This window comes from Ictidomys tridecemlineatus, chromosome X (assembly GCF_052094955.1).
Source record: "Ictidomys tridecemlineatus isolate mIctTri1 chromosome X, mIctTri1.hap1, whole genome shotgun sequence".
Taxonomy (NCBI): Eukaryota; Metazoa; Chordata; class Mammalia; order Rodentia; family Sciuridae; genus Ictidomys; species Ictidomys tridecemlineatus.
In genome coordinates, this window is record NC_135493.1 from 82193872 (window position 1) to 82212532 (window position 18661).

At 35.8% G+C, this 18661-nt stretch overlaps 1 protein-coding gene and 1 pseudogene across 9 annotated transcripts in view; one reads left to right on the forward strand and one right to left on the reverse strand.

Moving 5' to 3' along the window:
• Klf8 (KLF transcription factor 8) overlaps positions 1-18661 on the forward strand; it is a 233332-nt gene that overhangs the window by 43583 nt on the left and 171088 nt on the right. For 5 of the 9 annotated variants that reach the window (XM_078034786.1, XM_078034787.1, XM_078034789.1 and 2 more), the window contains exon 2: positions 13426-13477. The gene's annotated coding sequence lies outside the window, so the exon portion shown is untranslated. Of the gene's footprint in view, positions 1-11881; positions 11994-13041; positions 13166-13425; positions 13478-18661 lie in introns of those variants that run through there. The other 4 variants (XM_040281496.2, XM_040281518.2, XM_040281498.2 and 1 more) reach the window with 2 other exon arrangements.
• On the reverse strand, positions 6096-7714 carry LOC101977426 (actin, cytoplasmic 3 pseudogene; annotated as a pseudogene).

Here is an 18661-nt window from a genome sequence, read left to right on the forward strand (position 1 = left end):
AGAAAAAGGAATCAAAAAGGGTATCTCATGAAAAATAGAAGGGAGATTAGTAGAATAGAAGTGGGAGACAATGAGTAGGGAGAATGGGAGGTAAAGGGGAAGAACTAGGGAATAAAATCAAATAAACTATGGCATGCCCATAAATGAATGTACCACACTTTTATATATAATTATAATGCATTAATTAAAAGATAACAGAAGGGAGACAAGTAGAGTAAAACAAGGGGATCAGGAGAGAAAGGAGAGGGGTACTTGGAATGATGTTGATCAAATTACATTATTGTGTAATGGATTCCATTATTATACATAATTAAAATGCAAAGGTAAAAATAAATAAATGAGGCTGATACAAGAGTAAAAAGAAAATGAAAACACATTTTTCATTTTCTTTTTACTTTTGTAAAAAGCAAAAGCAGTCCTGAAAGGGAAGTTTATAGCAATAGACCACCTACATGAAAAAAGACAGATCTCAAATAAGCAACCCAACATTACACCTCATGGAAGTAGAAAGGGAGAAAACAATAATCCAAACCTATCAAAGAGAAAGAAATAAGAAAGAACAAATCATAACTAAACAAAAGAAAGATTAGAAACAACAGAAATATCAACAAAGCTAAAAATTGGTTTTTAAAAAAGATGCATGATATTGACAAAACTTTAAGTAGATTAAAAAAAGGAGGGAGGAGGGGCTCGAGTTGTAGTTCAGTGGTAGAGCACTTGCCTGACATGTGTGAGGCCCTGGGTTTGATCCTCACCACCACATACAAATAAAGAAACAAAATAAAAGATCCATTTACAACTAGAAATATTTTAAAAAGGAGGGAGGACTCAAAATTAGAAAAGAAGAGGCATTACAATTGATATTACAGAAATATGAAGGACCATTGTGGTTTTGTTCAGCAGTTCTCTATTTATGATTTTGAGCATGATTTCATGTTCTTACTGGCCATTTGTATATCATATTTGGAAAAATGTCTATTCAAATTCTTTAAGTACTTTTTGTATTTGATATTTTGTTGTTGAGTGATAAGAATTATTTATTTATGTATTCTGGATTAAACCCTTATTTGATATATGATTTGCAAATATTCTTTGATTTTATAGGTTGTCTTTTCATTCTATTAATGATGTATACAGTTTTGAGTTTGATGTAGTCCCATTTGTATACTTTTGTTTTGATTGCCTATACTTTTGGTGTTATAGTAAAGAAATCATTGCCTGGTTCAATGAAATGAATCTTTTCCCCTGTGTTATCTTTTGGGAATTTTGTAGTTTTAGGTCTTACATTTGTTTTGATATCTGGTATAAGATAAGGGTCAAATTTCATTGTTCTACATGTGGATACCCTGTTTTCCCAGCACCTTTTTGTTGAAGAGACTGCTCTTTCCTCTATGAAAGACCCAGGCACCCTTGTTAGAGTTAGTTTATATGCAACCATTTTTTTTTTGCTATTATATTCCATTGGCCTATTTGACTGTCTTTATGTCAGTACCACAGTGTTTTGGTTACTTTAACTCATTAAATTTTGAAATCAGGGAATGTGAGGCCTTCCAATTAGTTCTTTTTTAAAATTATTTTTGGTATTCAGGGTCACTTGAGATTCTGTATGAGTTTTATGATGAATTATTCTATATCTGTAGGAAAAATGCCATTGGGGTTTTATTAAAGATTTCATTGAATTGCTTTGTATGTACTGACATCATGACAATTATAAGTTTTCCAATCTATGAATGTAATTGTCTTTCTATTTATTTGTATCTTTAATTTTTTAGTTTTTAATGTGTACATCTTTCACTTTCTAGATTAGATTTATTCCTTAATATATTATTATTTCCTATCCTCTCATAAACTGATTTGTTTTCTTAATTTCTGTTGAGGGCCACCTTTTCAGATTGTTCATTGTTAGTTGTTTGGGAGCGTTTTAAAATGATTATTTGAACTTGGATGTTGAAAATGAGCAAATCACAGAATTTTTTTACACAGAACATCATTAAAACTCATCAACTTGGGGAATACTGATGGCATATTATGATCATTCACTAAGTGTAAGGCATCAAGTGTTTGGCATGAACTCTTCTAATTTATAACAATCCTATAATAATATTTACTATAACTATTCTAATTTAACAGATGAGAAAATTAAAGCATGGAGAGTAACTTGTTCAATATTACACAGGGCGATACAGACACAGGAGTAGGAAAAGAGGCCAACTCATATTATGTTTGCATTAGCAAGATAAAGCAAAGTAGCTAATGGAAATTAGATTTTTGTTCCTTTTATTGCTTCTTAGGAATAAATGTTCCCATAGTTTTGATACTGAGAATTGAACCCAGGGCTTTATGCATATGAAAAATGTAGTTTTATCACTGAACTACACCTCCAGCCCTTTGTGCTTCACTTTTTTTTTATACTGGGAATTGAACTCAGGGGTGTTTTATCACTGAGTTACATCCCTAGTCCTTTTTTATTTTTTATTTTGAGACAGGATCTTGCTACATTGCTGAGGTCTTTCTAAGTTGCTGAGGCTGGCTTGAATTTGCAATCCTCCTGCTTTACACTCTCAAGTCACTGGGATTACAGGTGTGCACCACAGTGCTCAGCTTGTGCCTCACTTCTAATATAACAGGAGTGGGAAGAAAGGATGAATCAAAATCTGGTTCTCTTTCTGATGAATAGAGGTGGAGTATGGAGGAATTCTTCAAATATCAGCTAGGGAATAGAGCTGCTTAAAAGCATATTTTGTGCATAGTGCTGCAGTAAACATGGGAGTGCAAATTCACAATAGCCAAGAAATGGTAAAAAAAAAAATCCTTAGATAAGATAGACAGAAAATGGGATGTAATTCAGGCATAAAAAAGAACAAAATCCTGTCATTTGTGACAATATGGATGGAACTCGAGATCATTAAGTGAATTCAGTCAGATACAGAAAGACAAGTAATTGTATGACATTGTGGAATCTAAAAAAGTTGATCTTATAGAAGTTGAGAATAGAATGGTGGTAACCAGAGGCAGGAAGAGTGTGGGGAGAGAGATGGAGAAAGATTGATCAGTGGGTACTAAGTTACAGTTGGATAGGAGCAAAATGTTCTGGTGTGCTATTGCATGGCAGAAAAGAATGAACTACACATCTCAAAAAAAACTGTAAGACAGCATCTTGAAAGTTTTTGCCATAGAGAAATGACAGATATATTTAACCTGATTTAAACATTACACAACATACACATATATCAAAATGTCACGTTATACCATAAATATGTACAATTTTATGTATCTGTTAAATTTAATTTAACTTTAAAAAGTATGTTTTGTTTTAGATGCTGTGATGAGACTGAGCTTAGCTTCCTCATTACTTCCTTTATAAAAAGTCAAGTTCCTTAAATTGAGGTGGGGAGGGGAATAAGATATTGTTGCAGCATTGACCAAAGCCTAAAACTAGAGGGTCCATGTCTATAAGCTGATACATTTAGTCTGAAGAAAGACACTTAGGCTGTAAGAATCTCTTTCTTTGGTATCAGATATGAGAGAATGGGACAAAAATTATTTATGTAATTTTGTTTCCAATTTTGTCTCCCACACCCAAATATTTCTATATTTTAGTTTTCTGTTTGAATATGCTCTTCCATAAGTGCACAGAGATGCTTTTGAATCCATTGATACTCCCTGGTGAGCTGGAGATCATTGCAATAGACTGACTCAAAATTATTCAAACTAGTCTAGAACTATTTTGAAAAAGCAAAAAAATAAATTACTTGTTATGTCTGTAATAGAGAGGATTTATATTTTGAATGTAAGATTAGATTCTTACTATTTTAGTCCACTTTTGCCTCACTGTGACCAGTATGCCTGACCAGAATAATGTAGACAATGGAATATTTTTTCAGACATAAAGAAGAAGGAAATTATGGCATTTGCTGGTAAATGGATGGAACTGAAGACTATCATGCTAAGTGAAATAAGCCAATCCTCCAAAACCAAAGGCCAAATGTTCTCTCTGATAGTAACACATAAGGGGGAGGGAGAGGGAAGAATAGAAGTTCATTGGATTGGACAAAGGGGAATGAAGGGAAGGGAGAGGGAATGGACATAGGTAAGACAGTAGAATGAATTGGATATAACTTTCCCATGTTCATATAAATACATGACCAGTGAGACTCACGGTATGTACAACCATAAAAATGGGATCCGAATTAGAATAAGTTATACTCCATGTATGTATAGTATGTCAAAATACACTCTGCTATCATGTATATCTGAAAAGAACAAATAAAAAATAAAGTTTTCAGTTACTGCAAAAACAAAAAACAAAACAAAACAAAAAAAAAACAATGTAGAGGAAGAAAAGTTTATTTTGGTTCAAGGTTTCAGAGGTTCAGACCATGGTCAGCCAGTGCCATCTCTCGGATCCTAAGGTGAGACAATATCACAGCAGAAGGGCATGGCAGAGGAAAGCAGCTCAGGAAGTGACAACCAGGAAGGAGGGAGGGAGGAAGGGAAGGACACACACACACACACACACACACACACACACACAGACACAGAGAGAGAGAGGGAGAGAGAGAGAGAGAGAGAGAGAGAGAGAGAGAGAGAGAGAGAGAGAGAGATTGATTGAGATCTGCTTGCCAAGTACAAAATATAAACCCCAAAGAAAGGCCCCCAGTGACCTATTTCCTTCAACACACCCCATCTGCCCATGGCTATCACACAGTTAACCATATCAGTGGATTAATCCACTGATTATGTTAAAGGTCTTATAATCTAATCATTTTACCTCTGAACATTTTTTCATTGTCTCACACATGAGCTTTGGGAGACACCTCATATCTAAATTTGCAACTCTAAAATTCTATGATTAGGTGCAATTAAAGGTGTTTACAGACAGCCAGACTTATTCCATAATTCGGCTGGTATGATTGTGTGGCAATAAACATGGGTAAGCATGTATCTATAAAATAATTCTTTTGGATAAATACATTGGTATAGCTAGATTATATTGTAGATCTATTTTTAGCTTATTGAGGAACCTCCATAGAGGCTATACTAATGTACATTCCTACCACTAGTGTGTAAGTATTCCTTTTTGTCCTTATTCAGCAATTATTATATTCATTCTTGATACTTGCCATTCTAACTGAAGTGAGATGCAGTCTCAGTGTAGTTTTAATTTGCATTTCCTTGATTTTTCAAATAAATATTGGCCATTTGTACTTCTTTTGAGAAGTGTCTTTTCTGTTCTTGTTTTCTATTTATTTATTTGGCTTCTTGATTTTTAATATTGACTTTTGGAATTCTTTATATATTCTGGATATTAGTCCTTTAATAGAGGAATAACTGATAAAGATTTTCTCCCATACTGTTGGTTGTCACTACTGTGTTATTTCCTTTGCCATACAGAAGTTTTTCATTTGCTGCAATTCCTTTTTATTGATTCTGTCTTATTTCATCAACTATAGGGCTCTGATTGGGAAGTGTCTTCCTGTGCCTTATATGTTGAAATGTTTCCCCTATTTCTCTTTCTAAGAGTTGGAAATTTTCTGGTCTTATAGAAAGGACCAGAGTCAACTCAATTTGAATTGACATTTGTACAGAAAGAGAGATAAGGATCTAGTTTCATTTCTTCCCATATGGATATCCAGTTTTGCTAGCACCACTTGTTAAAGAAGCTGTCTTTTCTCTAATTGTATATTTTTGGCCCCTTTGTCAATAATCAGATGACTATAGCTATGTTGGTTTGTTCTTGTGTATTCTATTCTGTTCCATTGATCTATGTGTCTGTTTTCATGCCAGCACCACATTGGCTTAGGTACTATGGCTCTGTAGTATAATTTGTAATTTGGTATTGCTATGTCTACATAATTGATCTTTGTGCTCAGAATTGTTTTGGCTATTCTGGGTCTTGTATTCTTCCATGTAAATTATAGGAATTTTTTCTAGTTCTGTAAAGAGTATCACTGGTATTTTGATGGGGATTTCATAGAGTCTGTAGATCACTTTTTATAATATGACCATTTTAACAATATCAGTCATGCACATCCATGAACATGAGAGGTTTTTCTACCTTGAAATATCTTCAGTTTCTTTTTTTTTTTTCTCAGTGTACTGTAGCACTTTATTTTTCCTTACTCAATTAAGTGTTGCTGGGGCCTAATGTTCTCACATAACAGTAGAAAACCAAAAGTTTTGTCATCTGGTAAAGAATTGAGTACAAAAAAAACCGTACATAAATTAAAATGAATAAATTTACAGATGTAAATGCAAACCGTTTCCAACTCAAGGCAAGTAATAACCAATGGTGGTCAGGCGGGAGAACATTGGTAAGAACGGAAACTGGGTCCTAAGGCTTGGACTTTCCTACCCTGTTAAACCTGCAAGAAGTGACAGCTGGCCCAGGAACTCTTGCCAGCCGGAGCAATCCTGGAAGTCTGTCAGCTGACACATGAATACCCTGCACAGATCACTGCTGTGGTCTCAGATTCCCTAAGCCACGGACTTCTCCTTCATGCACGCTCTCACCTCAGGTACCAGGTGACCGAGCCACATGGACTAAAGGCTTAAATCAAAGATATGCACAGGGCATTAAACATATACCAAGGGAACAGTTAACTTGAATACAAGGTCAAAATCAGCAACGAGTTCTACGTTCCAGTGCTGACATCAGATACAAGCTTCAAGGACAATTTCTTTTCAAATGCTTATTCCAGTTTCATGAGGCTAGCATGAGGTGTATACATTTGCCAGAGAAAATTTATATTTCAGATTCAGCTCATGCAGCAGGTGCCTGGCACCTGCTCAGTCCATCTAGAAGCATTTGCGGTGGACAATGGAGGGGCCCGACTCGTCGTACTCCTGCTTGCTGATCCACATCTGCTGGAAGGTGGACAGTGAGGCCAGGATGGAGCCACCGATCAACACAGAGTACTTGCGCTCAGGGGGGCGCGATGATCTTGATCTTCATGGTGCTGGGGGCCAGGGCTGTGATCTCTTTCTGCATCCTGTCAGCGATGCCTGGGTACATGGTGGTGCCGCCCGACAGCACCGTGTTGGCATAGAGGTCTTTGCGGATGTCGACATCACACTTCATGATGGAGTTGAAGGTGGTCTCGTGGATGCCAGAAGATTCCATATCCAGGAAAGAGGGCTGGAAGAGTGACTCTGGACACCGGAACCACTCGTTGCCGATGGTGATCACCTGCCCATCAGGTAGCTCGTAGCTCTAATCCAGGGAGGAGGAGGAGGATGCAGCAGTGGCCATCTCCTGCTCGAGGTCCGGGGCAACGTAGCACAGCTTCTCCTTGATGTCGCGCATGATCTCCCGCTCGGCCATGGTGGTAAAGCTGTAGCCGCGCTCTGTCAGGATCTTCATGAGGTAGTCTGTCAGGTCCCGGCCAGCCAGGTCCAGACGCAGTATGGCGTGGGGAAGGGCGTAGCCCTCATAGATGGGTACCGTGTGGGTGACCCCGTCACCAGAGTCCATGACAATACCAGTGGTGCGTCCAGAGGCGTACAGGGACAGCACAGCCTGGATGGCCACATACATGGCCGATGTGTTGAAGGTCTCGAACATGATCTGAGTCATCTCTCTGTTGGCCTTGGGGTTCAGGGGGGCCTCCGTCAGCAGCACCGGGTGCTCCTCGGGGGCCACGCGCAGCTCATTGTAGAAGGTATGGTGCCAGATCTTCTCCATGTCATCCCAGTTGGTGACGATGCCATGCTCGATGGGCCAACCATAATGGAGGGGAACACGGCCCGGGGGGAGTCGTCGCCGGCAAAGCCAGCTTTGCACATGCCAGACCCATTGTCAATGAGCAGCCGGGCGATTTCCTCTTCCCTGGCGATCGGCGGAGAACGGACGGCGGAGCAGCGACAGAACGCGGAGCACCCGCCGGCGGCAGCGAGTGAGACCTCTTCAGTTTCTTTCATAAAAATTCTATAATTTTAATTGTAGAGGTATTTCACCTCCTTGGATAGACTCATCTCTAAGTATTTTAACTTTTTGAAGCTATTGTGAATGTAATTGTTTTTCAGATATATTTTTCAGCATATTAATTGTTGGTATACACAGAACCTATTGAGCTATTGGTTTTTTATTAGTTTTATTTGTGCAGTATAGTTATACATAATAGTGGCACATGTGCCTTATTTGCATATGCACATAATATAATTTTATCATTCTCATTTCCAAGTACCTTCTCTTTATCACCCATCCCCATCCCCTTGATCCACTTGTAGTAGTTTATTGATCTCCATTTTAATTCATATAAATTTTGCTAATTATATAATATATATTTATACACACACACACACACACACACACACACACACAGAGGATTCATTGTGGTGTATTCACACATGAACCTAGCATAATTTGGTGGATTTTATTCCTCAGTGCTTCTCATGACCTCCCCTTCTCATGTTCTGTTGTTCTCATGAAATATGAGATCCATTTTTTAATTTTAATTTTGTCTTTTTCTCTCTAACTTCCACATATGAGAGAAAATATTTGACACTTGACTTCCTGAGTCTGGCTTATTTCACATAGCATGATGTTCTCTTCTTTCATACATTTACCAGGAAATGATATAAGTTTATTCTTCTTTATGACTGAATAAAATTTCATTGTGTATATATACCACATTTTCTTTATCCATTCTTCTATTGACAGGCATCTAAGCTGGTTCCACAATTTGGGTATCATGAATTGTGCTGCTATAAATATTGGTATACATGTATCACTATAGTATGATGATTTTAGTTCTTTTTAGAAAGTACCAAGGAATGAAATAGGTGGATCATTTGTTAGTTCAATTCCTAGTCTTTTTTTTTTTTTTTTGGTATTGGGGATTGAACTCAGGGGAACTCAACCACTGATCCACATCCCCAACCCTTTTTTGTGTTTTATTTAGAGACAGAGTCTCACTGAGTTGCTTAGTGCCTTGGCTTTGCTGACGCTGACTTTGAACTTATGATCCTCCTGTCTCAGCCTCCCAGCCATTGGGATTACAGGCCTGCACCACTACAACTGGCCAATTTCTAGTCTTTTGAGAAATCTCCATACTGATTTCCAAAGTGGTTGTCCTAATTTATATTCATTCCAAACATAAATGTTTCAGTGTACCTGTACTCAACATCATTACTAGCAATCGTTGTTATTTGTATTCTTTATGGTTGCCATTCTAACCAGAGAGAGATAAAATTTCAGTATAGTTTTGATTTGTATTTTCCTGATTGCTAGAGATGCTGAACATTTTTTCATGTATTTCTTGGCCATTTGCATTTCTTCTTCTGAAATATATCTATTTACATCATTTACACATTTATGGATTGGATTTTGCTTCAATGTTAAGTTTCTTGGGTTCTTTATATTCTTTGGATATTAATTTCCTGTTGAAGAGTAGCTGGCAAAATTTTTCTCCCATTCCGTATGTAGCTACTCTTCATGCTCATGTTTCCATTGTTGTGCAGAAGCTTTTAGATTTGATGTCATATCATTTATGGATTCTTGGTTTTACGTCTTGAGTTTCAGGGGTCTTGTTTATGAAGTTGGTGCCTACACCAATATGTTAGACTGTTAAGTATGTCTTTTCTTCTAGAAGTTACAAAGTTTTTACTAGCTTTGTAGCCATGAATTCTTTTAGTTTATGCTTACCTTGGAAATGTTTTTGGTTCTTTAATTCTGAACGAAAACTTTGTTGGATATAACAATATTGGTTGGAAATTATTTTCTTTCAGGGTTTGGTATACATAGTTCTAAGCCCTCCTAGTTTAAGAGTTTATGTAGAAAAATCAGAGGTCATACTTATTGACTTACCCCTAAATATAACCTTCCATTTTTCTCTTGATGCTTTTAAAGTTTTATCTTTATTCTGTATACTAGATAGTTTAATTATAATGTGTCTTGAAAGGATCTTATCTATTTGGACTTCTGAATATCTCATATATCTGATTTTCATTCCCAAGGTTGAAGATTTTTCTGACATTATTTCCCTGAAAAGTTTAGCATGCCCTTAGTTTGTATCTTGATATGCACCCTAATGCTGATAATTCTTAGGTTTGTTCTTATAATGTCCCAGTCTTCCTGAATATTCTGGCTATGGTTTCTTATTATGTTTTCTTTATTGCTGAGTATGTTTTCAAGATCATATACCCTATATTTGAGGCCTGGAAATTTGTCTTCTACATGGCCTAATCATCTTTTGTTTAGCCTATCTGGTGATAATTCCCTCCACTTTTGCCTAACTTGCAAAATATTTTTCTCCATTTGTGAAAGATACATTTTCAGGATATAGTAGTTCTGATTTAAAGTTATTTATTTTTTCAAAATTTGTAACATATCATTCCATTTATTTCTAGCCAGTTATGTTTCCACAGAGAAATCTGCTTGTAGTACAATGGTGGTTCCCTTAAATGTGACTTAGTTCTTTTTTCTTGCAGGTTTCAGAAACTTCTCTTTTTCTTTTATCTTTGATTCTACTATGTTGGGTTAAGGATCTTTTCTGGTCACACTATGTCTCTTTGAGGTTCCATGGGTCTGCTTGAGCCACATCCCCAGCCCAAGATTTGGGAAGTTTTTACCTATTACTTCTTTGAATAGGTTTCTATGCCTTCCCCTTTATCTTTTCCTTCAAGTACCACAAAAACCTTTAATGGTTCACTCCAAACTGTGAAGGCTCTCTTCATTCTTCTTTCTTTTTATATTTGTCTGACTTGGGTATTTCAAATGATCTGTCTTAAAGCTTAAAGTTTAGATATTCTTTCCTCTGTTTCATCTGGTCTATCATTGAGGCTTCCAATTGTATTTTTAAAATTTGTCTTATGAAGCTCTGTATTTCCAAATTTTTGTTTGGTTCTTTTTCAAGATCTCCATCTCTTTCATGAATATCTTATTCATATTATGACTCATTTTAGTTAAACTGTTAGTGTTCTCTTGAATATCATTTGGCTTCATTGTAATATTCTTTTGAAATTTATCAGGCATCTTTTTAATATAATTTTTGAGTTCTTGTGTTGTATCATGTTATCTATTGAGTTATTGTGTTGTAGAGGTGTCATATGACTTTATTTTCCCTGTTTCTTATATTTCTGTGTTGAGATTTGCATATCTGGTGCATTCTTAGCCCCAAAGGCAGATAAGCACATGCCCAGATGTGGCACCAAGGTGGGGCTGTGGTGGCAGGACACTTAATATCAGGCTCTAGCCCTCAAAGGAAAGGAACATGCTGCACATGGTATAGGAAAGATGTGGCTAGTGAGGGCTACAAGTTCCTGCCATCTTTTCTGGCATTGGTTAATGTCCATGCATGGTTGACCACCCTCTTTTCCCCTGAGGATAAGTGCTCTGGTCTCTGTTCTCATGGGTGGTGCTCTCTCTTCCCCTTTGTGCTAAAATACCTCAATCCTGAAGTACAGGACACTTAGTGGGTTTGGATGCTAGGGTTACAGCCTCTTTCCTTGGACAAGTTGGGTCAATGAGGATGCATTTCCCCTTAGCAGTGTTGTATGGTGTATATAAGATCCCAGAGATGCAAATATGCAGGCGTTTCTGCCCTTTAAATTAGTATGAATTAAAATAATAGCTCCCTTTCAAGATGGTGTCAGCCATAGCAGTCTATTCTCGGGTTAGTTGGGGGACAATGTGAATTCCTTTTTAAAAACAAAAGTATGGTGCAGATTTCAGGTTGTTCCCTAATTGGTCTGTAAAATTGTGACCATTGTGAAACTTTTTGTAGTTAGGATTGTCAATGTCCATAGTGATGGAGTTTGCTGGGACTCTCTCATTCAATCTTTCCCCTGCAAAGTAGAGTAATCTCCTCCTCCAGCCGGGGAGCCAGTATTGTATTTGTCAAAGTGCTTTCTCTTTCTATGCTGTCATTGCAGGTCTCAGAATCTTACAATGTTCCAATTTGTCTTTCTGGGTTCCAGCATTCTCCTGCAGTAACTCACCTCAAAATACAACTATGCAGATCTTTCTCTGATTTTTCTTTGTGGAAAAGGAGGTGAGTGCTGGCATCTGCTATGGACCATTTTGGAATTCCTAACATTGATGTTTTGTGATACATATGTGAAGTATCACTGAGGGGTGGTTCTGATTACTTCCTTTATTGTGCAACCAACACAGAATCAGGTCTACCCATCTTATTTTTTTAATTCTTACTCATTTTTTTGTTTTTTTTTTGGGGGGGGCAGGTATTATATATCATTTCCTCAATGCAACCTGCTCAGACACTTGGACTAGGTCAGGTCTTTCTGTGAATCATTCTTATTGCACTTTGTACTTCACACTTGTAGAACCTATATAATTGTAAATGATCAATTTGTGTTCCTTTTAGTATCTACTGTCCTCATTAGTCTGTATCTTACATGAAAACAGGGATAATTTTTGTTTCATGCATCAAAGTGCCTAACATTTTTTTCTGGCACATGGTTGACAGAATATTGATTGAATGAATGAATAGGGATCCTGAAGGATCTGTGGGTTTTGTAAGGAATAGATGCTCAATAAATATTTGCTTAATGAATGAATGAGTCAATGTATAAATAAAGACTATAGGTTTTATGTTCTAAGGTGCTATGCTACTTCTACAAACTGTATCTTAGCCCAATAATTAACTTCAATCCTCTTCACTCTATGGCTGTAAAGAATCTGTAAAACTATTATCTAATTCAGCAAAGCATTGTTTCCAGATATATAATTGAAATCCATGTGTGTGTGTGTGTGTGTGTGTGTGTGTGTGTGTGTGTGTGTGTGTAACTGGTATGCAATATAATTTATATATTAATCTCAGAATATCAGGCATTTATGTAAAAAGGAAATGTAGAATATCCAGGTATTATAAGAGTTCCAGTAGCTGAAATAAAGGATTAAAGAAGAAAGGGATACAAAATGAGTTTGGAGGAATAGAAATAATTGAAAGAGAAATTATTCATTATTTTTGGATTTACAAAAATTACTTTGTTGCTCCTTCTTTCCTTTATTTCCCTGACTGTACAGAACCTTTGCAGTAGAGCCTTTGTAAAATGTCTGGATATCATTCCATGAACATTGGGAAGCTTTGAAAAATAGATTCTGATCAAGGAGTTATTGTGTTCTAGAAGAAAAATCATCTTCCTCAGTTTACCGAGAGAACAAGAAGATGTACAAAAAAAGAACAATTCAAGACTGTATATGGTGAAAAATAAAACTGCATGTAACATATTATTGAAAAGTACAAGAAAATATGATTTTTAAAAATTCTCATTTCTACTTAGATATTTTTGATTTGTATCTATGGCTTCTTTTTCTTGTATTTTTCAACCCCCTTCTTGGTGATGGAATTTAACAATTTTGTTAAAATGGATTCATATAATTTCTCACTATTGTTTTAGTTGTCACGGACTTTTGCCTCTTCCCTATGTATATCTTACCTTTTCTTTTCATATCCCTTTTAGCCTGAAAATCATTCTCTGTGACAGAAGAACATCAGAAGGAGTAAAATGGAAGGTGAGAACAACTTCTTCTAAGGTCATTCCTCAATTTTATACAATTGACTTTAAGTAGTTTTTTTTCCCTGTTCATTGTTTCCTCATCTTGTTCTGAATATAACTAAAGTGTGTCCTTTCTGTTACCCATACATTATTTTTGCAAGCCTTGATGCATTGGGGGCCTTATCAATTCTTCACTTTTTAGTGATACAGGAAGAAGCAACTCCAATTTCTTTTCACAATAAAATGGAGAGGGAAATACCTGGATCAGAGATCAAGAGAGGAGAGATTTAAGTAATTTGTAGAAAATAAAATGATAGCTGGGCACAGTGGCACACACCTGTAACCCCAGTGGCTCAAGAGGCTGAAACTGATGGATTGAAAGTTCAAAGCCAGCTTCAGCAAGTTTGTGAAGCTCTTGGCAACTTAGTGAGACCTCTCTCAAAATAAAAAACAAATGGCTGGGGATATGGCTCAGTGGTTAAGCACCCCTGGTTTTAACCTCTGGTAAAAAAGAAAAAAAGAAAGAAAAATAAAATAAAATGATAATTAACTCAGAGTTATTGTGAAAATGACTCATTTAAGTCAATACACATCAAATATTTGGAATGAAACCTGGCACACAGTAAATGCACAATAAATACTGACTATTATTTCTTGGATTATGATGATGATTGTTATGTCAATGAGCATTCCAGCTGAAAACATATGTCCTGCTCATATTAAGTAATTTGAGTAAGGTTAATACAGAATCTAATTACAAAATTGTGAGCAAGGGATAGAGAAATGATAAAATATAGTGTAATATTCTAAGTATATTCATAGGAAGTGCTATTACTTCAAGGTCTAAAGGAGTTATAAGTAGGGAGTGATTCCTAGATTCCTAGAATCATGAGTAGATACAGCTATTAAAGAGTGTCACTTAGCAGAAACTATGATATTTGGTTAAAGGAAGCAGCAAGCCTGCAATGATCTTGCAGGGTGGTAGCTTAAAGAATAAGTATGTCAACCTCTTTCCTTCCAATCACATGCTGGTATTTCTCATTGGCTAAACACTAACCAAAGCTAGAGATGGGGCACCTGTTGATGAAGTATACATAAAGTAACCTTTAGGAACACAAAGCAGAGTGAAGAAGGTTTAGGAGTGGGTCTGGAGGACAAAACAGAAGATATCAGTACAATCATGAATTTAGTTATAGAAAACAAGTTGTGAGGCATCTATGGTATGACCAGGTAACTTGTGGCATGCCTGGGGATTTCTGTGGGAAGATATGTGTGTTTGTACCTCAAAAATGATATCTCTATCAAGGATGCTGCCCTAATGAAAATTTCTATCTTTATACCATTTATACTTGTTTTTCCTCAGACCTGTTTCAATCATAGTATGTCATACCTCTCCTGAAAACGTTCATGTTATTTTAAGGGAGCAGATATGTTACTGGTATTTAAGAGATGTCTGAGAAAGAAAGTATAAAAGAAGCTTGTTTCAGCAGTTGGTACTAAAAAAAATACCTCGAGTTTAAATAGTCGACCTTGTGAACTTGCAAGCTTGCCCACCTGCCTTCCACCACCACTATTTCTTCTGCCACTTCACTCTATAACAAAGGAATAATAATAACATTAAGAAGTAAATTGATTTCTTAGAAATCAGGAAAAGTCTGATGAGGAAAATTCCATTTGAGGTAGGCTTTTGTATTAGCCAGTTTTCTGTTAATATAATGAAGTACCTGAGGTTGGGTATTTTAACTCACAGTTGTAAATGTTCAAGGACATGGCACTGGTATCAACTTCGATCTGGTGAATGCCTCATGGCAGATGGCATTACAGTGGTGAAAACCATTATTGTGGGTTTGGTTTATATCATTGCCTCGTCCACTTTTTAAATTAATTGCTTCTTTTTAGTTATACATGACAGAATCCATTTTGACATAATTATAAAAGCATGGTATCTAGTCCATTTTTTTATATTTTTATATACCTACGTATGGATTTTTAAGCACTATATGGTAAGTTCCATGTGTACATTCTTAAATTAACATCCTTAATTAATACATGTTGCACCTATTAATCTGCATCTATTCTTTTCCATTCAGATTGGAGTTACTGCCATCTAGTCAGGTTAATATATATATAAATCTAGTTCATTCCTCTGATATTCACTTATGTAAATTATTCTACATTTGATTTATTTATTCTCAGTTTTCAATTACTATTTCAGAGAAGGCCATTCTTTAAAATTCCAAAATGTCCACTAGTTATATAAGAAATTCAAATTAAAATAAAATGTGATGTTACCTCATACCTGTTAAAATAGCTTTTATTAAAAAGTAGTGGTAAGGATATAAAGAAAAGGAAAGACTGGTACACTTGTGGTGGGAATTTAAATTAGGGTAGTCATTATGGAAAGCAGTATGGCAATTTCTCAAAAAATTAGAAATAGAACCACAATATCATCCAACAATCTCATATATCATATTATATATATGAGATTATATATATGATATATATATATATATATATCCAGTATATGTGTGTGTGTATGTTGAGATACCTGAACTACCATGTTCATTTATTATAGCATTTTTCATAATAGCTATGCATATGGAATCTAAGTGTCCATCAAAGGATGAGTAGATAAAGAAAATGTGGAATATACATACAATGATATACTGTTTAGCCATAAAAGAAGAAAATTCTGTCATTTGTGACAATATGAGTGAATCTGGAGGACATTATAATAAATGAAATAAATCATGCATAGATGATCTCATTCATGTAGAATTTAGAAAAATTGAACTCCTACAGCAGAGAGGAGAATAGTAATTACTGGGGTCTGGCAGGCGAGTGGATCATGGTGGTTAGGGAGACATTGGTCAAGATACAACAGTTAAATAGGAAGAATAATTCCAAGAAATCTATTATACAACATGATGACTAATAACAATCTATTGTATTCTTAAAAATGGCCAAAAGAACCAGGCCACACATAGGTAATTCCAATGACTCAGGAGGCTGAAGCAGGAGGATTGCAAGTTCAATGCCAGCCTCAGTGACTTAGTGAGACTCAGTTTCAAAATTTAAAAACAAAAAAATTTAAAAAAATAGGACTTGGGATGTAGCTGTGTTAAAGCTCCTTGAGTTAAATCCCCAGCACCTGTCCTTGCAAAAACAAAAAACAAAAACAGGCTATGGGAATAGATTCTCAATTTTAAGACTTAAGTGTTCCTGTCACAAAAAAATGACACAAATGTGAGACAATTTGTGATAATAAGCTTCATTCAACTATATCACAATGTATACATGTTTCAAAACATGATGTTGTATACAATGTCGATACAGTTTTTATTTGTCAAATAAATAAAAATTTAAGAAATGTGTTTTTTCCAGATATACAAATGCAAGAATATTTCTACAATAGAGATTCTTAACCTTTTTGTGCTATGGTATTCTTTTGAGAATCTAGGAGGTGTTTACAGACCCATTATTAGGAAATTGTTTTTCAATACATGTAAAAAACAATGCCTCAAATTACAAAGAAAACAAATTTTATGAAAATATATTATTCAAATTATTTTTTTAAACTATGATATGAAAATGTTTTTTTTTTGGTACTAGGATTCAACCCAGGGGCACTTAACCACTGAGCCACATCCCTACCCCTTTTTCATATTTTTAGAAACAAGGTCTTGCTAAGTTGCTTAGGGCCTCGGTAAGTTTCTGCGAATGGGTTTAAACTCGTGATCCTCCTGCCTCAGCCTCTCACGTCACTGGGATTACAGGAATGCAGCACCAGGCCTGGTGTGATTCTTTATGAAATTCATTAAATAATAAAATCTAATAGCTACTGTAATTTAAAAATACCAATGAGTGTAAAAATATTCTCTGCACAAATAAGTAGAATTAATGTTAGTGCAAAGACATATGTACTAGTAATAAAACTGGCTTTTTGCCTACATTCCTCATGAAAATAAATGCTGTACCTCAGTTAGTGCAAACAAAGGTGTTTATTTTCCATCCAAGATCATGTATCCCCTAAAGGCTTCCAGACCTCAGGTTAAGAATATTTACTTAAAGTATGTACTCAGGAGCAGATTTGTTGGGTCACAAGATTGCACATTTTCAGTCTGAATCACTCTTCAAAGTGGCTGTACTAGTTTTTACCCCCATCAGCAGTATTTGAGAATTTGAGAATTTGTATTGTTTCACACACTCAACAATCCTTTATATTGTTTTTCACTTTGATGGGTTAATATTTCACTGTTGTTTTAATTTGAATTTTCTTTATAACAAGTGAGCCCAAATATCTTTTCATCTGTTTACTGGCCATCTGTCTTTCTTATTGTGGTGAACTGCTTTTGTCTATCTTCTATCAGGTCATTGAAGTTTTGGGGAAGGAAAATGAAACAGTCTTTGCCCTTCTCTAGAACTTTTCTAGCTGTACCACTTTCTGACTTAATAGAATGTTTCGATTTTTCTCATTTTGATAAAAGTCAAGGTGGGTGTGTTCAAGCAAGGTAAAATCCATAATGGTGTGCTATAAATATTTCTCTGCTGCAGTGGAGGAAGGGGAGAATAGCAGCAGCAAAAAAAAACAATGGAAAAGTTGTTGAAATAAGTAACAAGGATGTAAACAAGGACAGTAGCATCATTGGTGGTAGAAAGAAGGGTGCTAATGTAAGAGAAGATTTGAATAAAGGTTATAAAGGATTTTTCTTGAGAAGGGAGATAATTATAAGCCAAAATGAAGGCCACAGAAATATCTTGGAAATAGAGGATAGTTTTGCCCTTTCAGTCTCTGTGTGTGTGTTATGTAAAATAAGCAACTAACAAATAACAAGCTCTAATTACAAAGGTAAAGTTTTTAAAGCAGTTGTTTCTAGAGCTTAATGCAGTGTCAGTTCAATTTTTGCTTGTTGTTGAACCTGAACTTTCTAACTTACATTCAAATCTCAACTTGAGTAGTTGTAGCTGTATAACCTTGGGCAAATCATTTTTCCTCACTACATTTATAGTCACAAGACTTGCCCTTCCCCAGAATTATTGTGAGGTAATAAGGTAGCATATGTAAAGTATTTGTTGAATGGATCAATCAAAATTGATATTCTTTCTGGGTGCAGTGGTGCACACTTGTAATCCCAGCAGCTTGGGAGGCTGAGGCAGGAGGATCTCGAGTTCAAACCCAGCCTCAGCAAGTTAGTGAGGT